At 38.8% G+C, this 12,795-nt stretch overlaps 1 pseudogene; it reads left to right on the top strand.

Annotated features, from left to right (window-relative positions):
• The first annotated feature begins 207 nt into the window (after positions 1-207).
• On the top strand, positions 208-8,860 carry LOC101828157 (annotated as a pseudogene).
• Positions 8,861-12,795: the final 3,935 nt, after the last annotated feature.

The raw sequence follows: 12,795 nt of genomic DNA, 5'->3' as shown, positions 1-12,795 counted from the left end.
GTGTGTGTCCTGAACCATCTTTTCGGGAACATTGTGTATCTCCTACGACCAGAAGGTAGAGGTCATATATCCTGCATTAGTGGAAGCAGATTCATTTCTTCGTACAGCGAAACGATGGCTCACTGTGAGACAGATACAGGGCAGGGTTATTTATGGTCAATTACAGATTGCCCTGGTCTCCTGCACTTGTGACACCACAGCTGTGAAATGAAGCCCAGAGCTTACTGCAGCTGTCGGGGCAGCCCTAGCCGTATCTCTTTCAAAGGAGCTAAAGCAGCAGAGAGAAGGAAAGTGGGAGGCTCAAGCTGCCTGCGTGTTGAGAACGACCAGCGCAGTTTGTGCAAGCAAGGTAAGGAGTCGGTTTGTACACAGGATGAAAATAAAACCACCGTGCCTTGAAGGTATTCTACATCGCCGTGCTCTGTATTCCCAGTGCAAACCATTTGTACTTCACTGAGATGTGTTCTGCAGTCTTGTTTGTAAGACTTTTAGTCCTTTTGGGATTAGAACCAATATTCCTCCAGAAATTGTTACTTGGCCGAGACCTACTCTTGAGATAGTTCTTTACTCTGGTCCATTTAGTTACCGGTCTTCTACCTTTCTGCCATCAATTGTAATCATCTTTATCATTTCTTGCTGCTGATTAACAACTTAGATTAAAATGGCATAATATTGGGTATATCTTCTCCCAGCATGCTTTGTAAAACAGTGTGATTTGTTCAGGGATGTCCTCAGACATATGTGAAATTTTTACCAAAATAATAATTCTGTGCTGTCTTCTGGCTCCATATGCATGGTAGCACATGGGCGCTCATGCGCACGCTCAAACACACACGCACACACACACACACACAGAGGCACCCCTGAACACATACTTTAAGTGTGCTTGTGGAAGAGAGTTTTTCAAAATTACCTAATGGAACTCATCACATCACATCAAAGACCACTGATAAAATATTTTAGGCAATGAAGGGAAACAGGATATGTGTGTTTCCAGATGCCAGAACAACAGGTTGCTAGTCTGTTGTCAGGAGGGTAGATAAGGTTACTGCTAATTATCGTCTCTATTCATGGCTCAGTTTTATTGGGCCTCATAAGCATATCTGCTAACTATTATGCCCCCATCAGCCATCCTTTCTCTCTCTCTTTTTTTAACTCTTCCTGGAGTTATTGTATCTGTCACAAATATTAATTTGCCTGAAGTATAACTGAGAATAAGTGCCATGTTACATTTGATGTTTGAGTAATAAGGAAATGTCACTTCCATTACAGCGCAGCGTGGCATTTAATGGAGCTTGCAGAGTTATTTGCATTCTATTCCCCTGTAATGATGTTGCTTGCAGCCACAGCTGACAAAAATATCACAGAATGTTAATTCAGATGAACTTTAAGAGTAACCGCTAGGGAAATGACCTAAAATGAAAGCTTCTGGTTTTAGCCTTGAAAAAACACTGCCCTTCAGGTTCATCCTAACCCCCTTGACTACACAAGTTGGAAGAGTGTGTAAGGGAAGGAGGCAGAGAAAGGGCAGGGAGCACATGTAAACCCAAGCCTATGAAATCATCGCTTGGCTTTAAATTGGCAAAATGATCATGACCTTATTACTCAATGATGAGATATTTATTAGACTGGTGTATAGAATGTATTTATAATGCTTGGGCTTCCAAAATATTTCATTTTTCAAAAGAAAGCTTAAAAAACTCTTAAACTCCCATGCCCTCAGATACCCTCACAAGTCTGAGGGATGCTGGCTGCAACACAGCACTGTAGGAGGGGCTAGTACTTGTTTCAACATAAAAACAATCACGATTCATCAGTAATGAAGGAAAAGAAACAGCTGTGGCACAGCTCAGTACAATTAAGAACTTAAAGAATCTGACATGGCAGTGCATGCTTTTAATCTCAGTACTTAGGAGGCAGAGGCAGGTGGATCTCTATGAGTTTAAGTCCAGCCTGGTTTACAGAGCAAGTTCCAGGTCATCTAAGGCTCCACAGTGAGAACTTGTCTCAAAACAACATAAGAGCTTAGAGTTACAGAGTATAACAAGACAGAATAACTGAACACCCGGGAATGAGGAGCACTTTCTTTTTGTCCCTGTTTTCTCATGTCCAAGCCCAACGGTGCTCTATGCCAAGACAGAACCCTTGTGTATACCTTGAAAGGAAAAAAAATCCATCAAGAAGATTCATTGACTCCCCTACCTTGATTTCATGTCATTCATTTCTAGGGCAATCAATTTGATCTCCCTGGTTAGGTTTATTCCTAGATATTTTATTTTCTTTGAGGCTACTATGAATGCCGGTGTGTTCATGATCTCATTCTCTGTATGTTTACTGTTGATATGCACAAAAGCTATTGATTTGTAAAAATTTGGTTCTGTATGCTGCCTCATTGCTGAATTTGTTTATCTTTCCTATCAGATTTCTGGTAGAATTTTTAGGATCTCTTAAGTATAATTTTAGGTAATCACCGCACTTGGGGGAGGGGAAGAATAGATCAAAATATACTTAATTTAAACAAATGTTTTAACAACAACAACAACAACAACAATAATAAACTAACTGGGATTGTTAACTGTCAGTGTTCATCCACTGCCTTCCAGTCTCAGGGAAGCACTGCTCTTTTCTCTATATCTATAGATTTGCCTTCTATATAAAACTTCTAATAAATACAACATAAGGTATATGATATTTTATGTCTGCTTTCTGGTGCTTGACATAATGTTTTCAAAGTTCATATTTGTTGTAGCCTGAATCAATATAGTGCTTATGGTATTTATGAATAAACTTCCATGGTGTGAAAAAAGAGTGTTTTGCTTCCTCAGTGAGACTCCCCTGGAGGGGAGTCAATGTTCATTTGCAAGTGATTATCAGCTGGAGACAGCTTCTGAGTTAGGCATGGAGGCATAAGGCCTCTTCCCCTTTCAACTCTAGGACCCCATCTTACACAGACCCCCGTAAGGCTTATGCATACTGCCTCAATCTATGAGTTCATATGAGCTTTGATTTTATCGATTTACACTGTCTTGTTTCCTTCATCCCTCTGGCTCTTAATTTCTATTCACCACTTCTTCCCCAAGATCCCCTGAAGCCTGAGGTTAGGGATTTGAAGACTTCCTATTTAGGACTGAATCTTCCAAGGTCTCTAATTCTCTGCATGACGTCCATCTGTGGGCCTCTGTATTTCTTCCCACCTGCTTCAGGAGGAGCTTCTTTGATGATGCCTGGATAAAACACTGATCTAGGAGTATAGTAGAATGTATTAGGGGTTACTTTATTGCTATATTTAAAAGAACATGACTTGGTTTGACTCCAGGACCCTGGACTATCTAGTGTCAGGTCCTTTGTCACAGAAGCAGTGTTGGGTATCTCACAGAGTGGGGTTAAGTCAAATCAGATATTGGTTGTTTAATTACAGAAACTTTACACCAGCATTGAACTAGCATATCTTGTAGGCAGGGCACAATTGTAATTTGAAATATTGCTGCCTGTATTTTCTTTACGTTTGGTTTGTTGGATTTTTAGGCTGTTTATATCATAGAAGGTCACTTTCCCCTTTAATCATAGCAGATTGTTTTGCTGTATATATTGATCTAAGTTGTCTGTCATAGTTTTTTGGACTTGAAATAAAGTGCTTTAGGCTCTTCTGGTTTTCAGATTTTCCATGGAATTATCAGCTGTTTTTCCTATGGGTTTTCCTTTATATGCAACTTGTATTTTTTTCTTTTAGTTTTCAGTATATTTTCTTTGTTGTGAACATTGTTTTAAGCATGATATGTTTTGGAAATTTTCTTTTCTGGTTTATTTTTCTATTTGTCATTTTTTATGTTTCTTATATCTACTTGGACATTTCTTTCCTTACTTTGGGCATGTTTTCTTCCATGGTCTTGTTGAAGATCTGGTCTATGCCATTGACTTGGGGTTCTTCTTCATCACCTAACCCTTAAATGAGGTTTAGTTTCTTCATGGTGTCCCACATTTCCTATCTGTTACTTTCCTGTGTGACTCAACCCCCCACCATGTTCTCTGTTTATTTGGTTTAGATCCTCTACAATACCTCGTAATATCCTGTCTTCTGCTCAATTTTCTATTTGTAAGATTTTCTTTCAAATTTTCAAATTGAGTTATTGGGATTTTCAATTCTATATTCATTTCAGTTTGGGTCTTCTTCAGTGGTTCTATCTCCTTTTTGAATTCCATTCTCAAGTTCTGGATTGTCTTAATCATTTACATCAGCCTTATATTTCTGTTTTCTTGGGCATCACTCAGTGCTCTTTCTACTTGATTTCATTAGGTTATTTACTTTTATCTTCTTTAAGGTCCTTCAATTTTTTGACGAAGTTTGTGATTACTCTTTTAAATTCTGTAACTCCATGTTTATCTAAGTAATTTTCATCCAGAAAGTGAACAGATTTCTCAAAGTAAGAAATACAAATGGCGCCGGGCGGTGGGCGGTGGTGGCGCACGCCTTTAATCCCAGCCCTTGGGAGGCAGAGGCAGGCAGATCTCTGTGAGTTCAAGATCAGGCTGGACTGACAGCCTCCAAAACAATACAGAGAAACCCTGCCTCTGTCTCGTAAAACAAAACAACAACAACAAAAAAGAAATACAAATGGCCAAAAAATATACATGAAAATCTGCAACGCACTTAGACATCATGGAAGTGAAAGAACTCTGCAATTGTATCTTACCACTGTCATAGATTCCTATATTAGAAGAGAAATTGCTTGAATGATGCACAATTGCACCATTCCTTGGTCAAAGAAGAAATAAAATAAGAAATTAAAGACTTCCTAGAATTCAATGACAATGAGGACACAACATACCCAGACTTATAGGACACTTTGAAAGCAGTGCTACAAGGGAAGTTCATAGCACTAAATGCCCACATGAAGAAATTGGAAAATAGTCACACTAGAGAATTAACAGCACAACTGAAAGCTCTAGAACACAAAGAAGCAAATTCACCCAGGAGGAGTGGGCTACAGGGAATAATCAAATTGAGGGCGGAAATCTATGAAGCAGAAACTAGGAAAACAATACAAAAAATCAATGTAAGGAGGGGTTCTTTGAGAAATTCAGCAAGATAGACAAACCTTTATCCAAAATTACCAAACAACAGCGTGTGAACATGCAAATTAACAAAATCAGAAATGGAAAAGGGGACATAACAATGGACACTGAGGAAATCCAGAGAATCATCAGGCTATACTTTGAAAACCTGTACTCCACAAAATGTGAAAATCTAAAGATTTTCTGGATAGATAGAACTTGCCAAAATGAAATCAAGAACAGATAAGCAACTTAAATAGACCTATAAACCCTACGGAAATAGAAGCAGTCATCAAAAATCTCCAAACCCAAAAAAGCACAGGTCCAAATGGCCTCAGTGCAGAATTCTACCAGAAATTCAAAGAACAACTTATACTAATTCTTCTCAAAGTATTCCATGCAATAGAAGGAAAAGGGTCTTTTCCAAACTCTGTCTACCAGGCTTCAATAACCTTGATATACAAGCCACACAAAGACACAACTAAGAAATAGAATTTCAGACCAATATCCCTCATGAACATTGATGCAAAAATACTCAATAAAATACTGGCAAATCCAATCCAAGAACATACCAAAAAACTCATCCAAAATGATCAAGTAGGCAGCATCACAGGCAAGCAGGGTTGGTTCAGCATATGAGAATCCATCAATGTAATCCACCATATAAACAAGCTGAGAAACAAAAATTACATGATCATCTCAATGGATGCTGAAAAAGTCTTTGACAAAATCCAACACCCCTTTATGATAAAGGTCTTGGAGAGATCTGGGATAACAGGAACTTGCCTCAACATAATAAAAGCTAGAAATAGCAAACCAACAGTCAACATCAAACTAAATGGACAGAAACTCAATGCAATTCCACTAAGATCAGGAACAAGACAAGGCTGACCACTCTCTCCACACCTCTTCAATATTGTACTTGAAGTTCTAGCTAGAGAAAATAACAACAAAAGGAGAACAATAGGATATATATTGGGAAGGAAGTGGTCAAAATTTCACTATTTGCAGATGATATGATAGTTTACATAAGTGACCTAAAACTCTACCATGGAACTCCTGCAACTGATAAATACTTTCAGCAAAGAGGCAGGACATAAGATCAACTCAAGAAAATCATTAGCCCTACTATATACAGATGACTAAAGGGCTGAGAAAGAAATCAGAGAAACATAGCCCTTTACAATAACCACAAACAACATAAAATACCTTGGGGTAATGCTAACCAAACATTGTGAAAGACCTGTATAGCAAGAACTTTGAGTCATTAAAGAAAGAAATTAAAGAAGATACCAGAAGATGCAAAGATCTCCCATGCTCTTGGATAGGTAGGACCAACATAGTAAAAATGGCAATCTTATGGAAAGCAATATACAGATTTAACACAATCCCCATTAAAAATCCCAGCGTAATTCTTCACAGACAATGAAAGATCAATAATCAAATTTATATGGGAAAAAAAGACCCAGGATAGCCAAAACAATCCTCTTCAACAAGGCAACATCTGGAGGCATCACCATCCCTGACTACAAGCTCTATTACAGAGCTTAGTATTGGCACAAAAATAGACAGATAGACCAATGGAATCAAATTGAGTACCCCAACATTAACCTATACACGTATGAACACCTGATCTTTGACAAAGAAGCTAAAATTATACAATGGAAAAAATAAAACATCTTCAACAAATGGTGCTGGCATAACTGGAGGCTGACATGTAGAAGACTGCAGATAGATCCATGTCTATCACCATGCACAAAACTTAAATCCAAATGGATCAAAGACCTCAACATAAATCCAGACACACTGAACCTGTTGGAAGAGAAAGTAGGAGGCACCCTCGAACGAATTGGTACAGGAGACCACTTCCTGAACATCACCAGTAGCACAGACACTGAGATAGACAATTAATAAATGGGACCTCCTGAAACTTATAAGCTTCTGTAAGGCAAAGGACACAGTCTGCAAGACAAAAAGGCAACCCACAGAGTGGGAAAAGATATTCACTAACCCCACATCTGAAAGAGCGCTTTTCTACAAAATTTACATAGAACTCAAGAAGCAAGTCACCAAAGCACCAAAGGATCCAATCAAAAAGTGGGATATAAAACTAAATAGAGAATTCTCAGTAGAGGAGTCTAAAATGGCTGAGAGACACTTAAGAAAGTTCTCAATATTCCTAGCCATCCAGGAAATGCAAATCAAAACAGCTTTGAGATACCATCTCACTCCTGTCAGAATGGTTAAAATAAAAAACACCAAGGACAGTTTATGCTGGAGAGGATGTGGAGAAAGGGGAACACTCCTACACTGCTGGTGGGAGTGCGGACTTGTACAGCCACTTTGTAAACCAGTATGGAGCTTCCTCAGGAAAATGGGAATCAGTCTATCACAAGACCCAGCAATTCCACTCTTAGGCATATACCCCAAAGATGCACATTCATACAACAAGGATGTCTGTTCCACTATGTTCATAGCAGCATTATTTGTAATAGCCAGAACTTGGAAGCAACCTAGATGCCCCTCAAGTGAAGAGTGGATAGAGAAAATGTGGTACATTTACACAATGGAGTACTACTCAGTGGAAAAAAACAATGGAATCTTGAAATTTGCAGGCACATGGATGGCACTAGAAGAAACCATCCTGAGTGAGGTAACCCAGTCACAAAAAGAGAAACATGGCATGTACTCTCTCATATATGAATTTTAGACATGAATCAATGGAGTGTAAGCATGCAATCCCACTGCCAGAGGGTCTGGGAAACAGAACTTTCATCCAGCTACTGGTGAAAACAGAGGCAAATACTCACAGTCAAACACTGAACTAAACTCCTGGAATCCAGTGTCAGAAAGAGAGAATTGATGAGCAAAGTAGTTAAGACTGGGCTGGTTTAACACACAGAAACAGTTGACCTGAACATGGGGGAGCTCTTGGACCCCAGATTGATGGCTGTGTGGAAACCACGGAACTGACCCAGATACCCTAAAGCTAACAGCCAGGTCCTTGCCTGCTGTGCAGTCCGATGAATGGCTCCAGCCTCTGCTCAACCACCTCAGTCATTCTTACACTGGCCAAGATTTTCAGCACCCTGGGAAGATTTCATTAGATCAGATTGACTCACTTTCTACCAAATCCTTGCCACCTTGCATATGTCAGTTGCACAAGATTTTGAGGGAAAATCACCATCTTTGTCATGGAGGCCGGTTGCAGTATGGCCTGTTCCTGAAGGCATTGGCCTTCCTTTGGAACAGGCATTGCAGTTCTGGAAGCAAGAGTTTATAAGAGGAAAGATGGATCCAGACAAGTTTGATAGGTTACTCTTACAACATCTGTCACAGTTTTGGAAAGGAAGGCAAGAGGACAGTCTATACACCTTTCAGTTGCATGAAGATTATCCTGACCAATCCACCAAGCCAAAGGGATTATCATGGGTGCCCATTCCATCACAGTGATACAGAGTCGCTGAAGCAGAAGATGCTGTCCTACAAGATCCCTGCCTCCGGGATCAGCCAGATTTTGGATTTAGTAAAGGGGACTCACTTCCAGGTAGCCTTTTAGAAGTACCTTGAGATGACACATAATGTAGATGATTGTGGCTTTTCTTTGAATCATCTGAATCAGTTCTTTGTTGAAAGCCAGCAGATCCTAACTGGTGGCAAAGACATTAAGAAGGAGTCCAGCCAGCCAGAGATGCCTCAGTCCAAACCCAGTGTCCAGAAGAGCAGGGATGCATCGGCTCCACTGGCCTCTCTGAATTCCTCCCTGGAAATGGAATTGAAGGAACTAGAAGATTATTTTAGTACATGATGTGACCACTTGAGTAACTCCTTTCCCCAGTGAATACATTCCTGTTTGTAAGGTTTGCCTTTTAAAGCCTTCCTGTTGAACAACTTCATCTACCCTCCTACTCCATGTACATACATTTATTAGCAAAGCAAGCTTGCTTCCACCTTATTTTTTATATAATACAAAGAGGCAGAGTTCCTATTGAAACCTTTCATTGAATATTTTTATTTGAATCCCATTTCAGAAAATTAAAACAGTGTTTAGATACTAAGGTCCTCAGGAAGAAGTACAACTAAAACCAACTTTCAAAGTTTCACATGTTATAATTCCCACCCAGTTCTCTTTTGGAGTATTTTTGCTAATAAATATCAGCATGCATCTGACTAAAAAAACAAGAAAGAAAAGAAATTGCAATGATAACTGGAGAAGGCATGGAGAAAGAGGAACACTTACTGATTGTGGCAGAAGTGTAAACTAGTGTATCAAAATATGGATATCAGTGTGGAAGCTTATCAAAAGCCAAAAAAATAAAACTTTCATATGACTCAGCTATGCCATTCCTGGCTTATTCTCAAAGAAGTCTGTACCCTCCTACACACAATAGCTACAAAATGTAAACATACTAGATGTCCATCAGTTGGGGAATAGATAAAGGTAATTTTCACAATGGTAAAGATAAAAATGAAAATTTTAGAAAAATAAATGGAACTATTAAATATTATAAGTGAGGCAACTCAGGCTTAGAAATATAGACAAGTTATGTTTTCTCTCATATGTGGATCTTGGCTTCTAATTTTAAATATTAATATCTTCATGGGAATAAGGGCAATAGATACCAGGAAATTAGAAAGGGGACCATAAGAAGAAAAAATAATTACTCCCACCAGATAAGTATCCTATAATTAGCTCTCAGTAAATATTATCTATGTATTTTACAATCTAAATAGTTGTGATTAATTAGATTGACATTTGACCATTTATAATTAATACAAAATTCCTTTAATGTCTGGTTAGGAATTGCTGCTAAATTGCTGCCAGATGCATTTCCTCTTTTGATCAGTAATGTTATTAAAAATGTCGCTGCTCCACATGATAAGATCCTATTGTTGAAGACACTACACAAATTGGCTGTAGGACACAGAAAAGTCTATCTCAAACTGGCCAGAAGCTTCCTCCTTGTTGGATATCTTCTGTAGTACCTGAAGATGTTATAAAAGCTTCTGGGGACAGAAAAGAAATGAACGGTCTTAACAAGTGTTGAACAGTGCATGCTACGCTACTGACCTGCCAGGCAAGACATGCTCTCTAGTGTATTAGTGGCATGGCAGTTATGGCAGTAACCAACACAATGCTTTCTGATTAGTTTAGGGCCTGCTACAGAGAATGGAACTTCATACCTGGTATTATAATTCTGGTTTAAAGCCCATGGCTGAAGGTCACAGACCCTGAGGTAAAACCTGCTATTATTTTTTTAATAAATCATCATGTTGTCAGATTAGTTTATAAATATTTACATTTCTATGCATAGGCTTAGGCTCCTTTCAACTTTGGTCAGAGAAGCTTCTTTCTGCTGTGAACAGCAGTCAGTACAGAGCCTCATAATCGGACCAGGTGCTGAGAAAAAGAGAGTCAGTGCTTAAGCCCTAACTCTGATATTGTTACCAACCCTGACCTTCACTAAAGCTCAGAAAACACTACAGAGGAGGGAGAAAGAATGTAAGAAAAAGAGGATGGGGAGGAGTGGTGTTAAGAGCTGAATAAACTATTGCTGTTTAAGCAATTGTACTCCTGAGCTCACAGTAACAGTGTTTATCTGTGCAAGACCTGCACAGTATCAAGCCAACCACAATTTTGACATAGAGGGGGAGGTGCTCTGTAGCTCCCACCTTTACTCCAGAGGGAGAATCATATTTTTTGAGTGTGTGCTTCTACTCGTAGGTTTCCCATGCTTCAGCAGATAACTCCACATTGATGAACACATGCGTAACACTAATTGAACTTAGTAGATTGTCACACACACTCCATGAACACATGCACACACACACACACAAAAGAACAAAGAAGACACGAATGACCTGGAGCTGCAGGTCTTCAGTGACAGGTTCATTAAAGAAAAGGACTGGGAGATCTGAAAATTAAAAAAACAAAAAACAAAACACAAAAGCCAAACAAACATAAAAAACAGGAAAGTTTGGAATCAGGAGGTCTTGCACAGCTGTGTCTTATGTCTAACAAGTTTATTAAGAAGTATAGCATCTTATATACAATCTCTCTGTGTGTGAAGGGGCGGGGATGGAACAGAGTTGACAGAGAACCATCACATAATGGGACAAAGTCAGTAGGAAACTAATCAAATAATGTTGCACAACAGAACCCAGGATATCTCGAATGAACCACTGACTGAGTGCTCAGTAGCCTTGGAACTGAAAACCCCAGTCCTTCAAGGCGAGGAGGGTAGAATTCTCAGGCTCCCCTAAGGCTCTGTGTCCAGGCCATAACTAACCTTGGCAAGTATGTACCTGGTTTTAGACAGGACCTAAGTTCCTTCTAGATACATTAGGGTTGAGCCTGGACCAGCTTGACCCTCAACAATGAAGATGGGAAGGGACATGTTGGAGGATATATACCTGGAGTTAGTGGGGAGAAAATGGGGTAAATATGATAATATTTCATTGTGCAGATGAATCAAAATATCAAGAACATAGATACATGTAAAACAAACATTTACAAAGTATTCTTAAGCATAAGTAAAGAACAGACGCATACTCCAAGACTACAGTTTCATGAATTATATGTGTGAATTACATCTAATAAAGAATATTTTAAAAAAGAAGAAAATACTGCATTATTTTTGCACACTCTGTGTATTAAACTGTCTTCATTGAGTTTCACTTTGAATTTGTTCTTGGTGCCTTTTGTTTTCCATTAGTTCTCAATAGTTCACAAATTTAAATTGTGTAATACATTTTTTTTGTTTTTATATGAGACAGGGTTTCTCTGTATTGTTTTGGAGGCTGTCGATCCAGCCTGGCCTCCAACTCACAGAGATCTGCCTGCCTCTGCCTCCCGAGTGCTGGGATTAAAGGCGTGCGCCACCACTGCCCGGCGTGTAATACATTTTTTAAAAGTAAAAGTTAAAACTATAAAAAGACCAAAAAATTTCAATAACTTTTATATCACTGTAGTCACAATTTATCATTAAAGTTTTCATTAGTTCAACTTATCCCACCTGTATAACTGTTTATTTAATGTGAATATATAAGGTCTTCCAATCTAATAACGTATTAAACATACTGAAAGTTAGAAAAGACAGTGTTCATCTCTGTCACCCAACATAGATCCCCAATTGCCCTTACACTCCTATGTGAGATCCAATGCAGCCAGCCAACACTTTTGAATTTTTGAAAATTTTGACATGTTTACTTTTCTAATTCCTATCTTGTTACTATTATAAATCATCTATGCATGTATCAATAAATTCCTCCTTCAAAGTTTTCTATCTAAATTGGTATTTGGCAATCTGAGAAAAGGCATTCTGCAACAGAACACTTTCAGATGGCCAGTAATTTCCTTTGAAATAATGACAAAAGTATAAGATCCAGCTATTCAAACTGGAATTTTAGTCAGTCATTGGGTCTGGGAACCTTTCACTTCCTCCAAACTTGTAAAGTCAGGTGGCTTTGCTTAACTCTACCCCAGCCTTTTTCTATGACACACTCAAGAAAGAAACAGCTGTCAGTGAAGTCATGAACCAGCATGCGTTGTTTTCCGACTGCAATCTCCAACCCCTTCAAATTACTCACTAACACCCTAGTGCTACCATCTCATAACATCCAGTGTAACAATACCACTTTGCACTAATTATCATTTTAACTATACTAGTGGTTCAATTTTATAGCCACTCATTAGAAGAACTCATTGAAGCTTCCCATCTGCTTCTGACTCCAGGCCATATT

This window comes from Mesocricetus auratus, unplaced genomic scaffold, assembly GCF_017639785.1.
Source record: "Mesocricetus auratus isolate SY011 unplaced genomic scaffold, BCM_Maur_2.0 Super-Scaffold_100010, whole genome shotgun sequence".
NCBI lineage: Eukaryota > Metazoa > Chordata > Mammalia > Rodentia > Cricetidae > Mesocricetus > Mesocricetus auratus.
The sequence above is the reverse complement of the archived record's forward strand: the minus strand, read 5'-3'. Positions and strand labels throughout refer to the sequence as shown.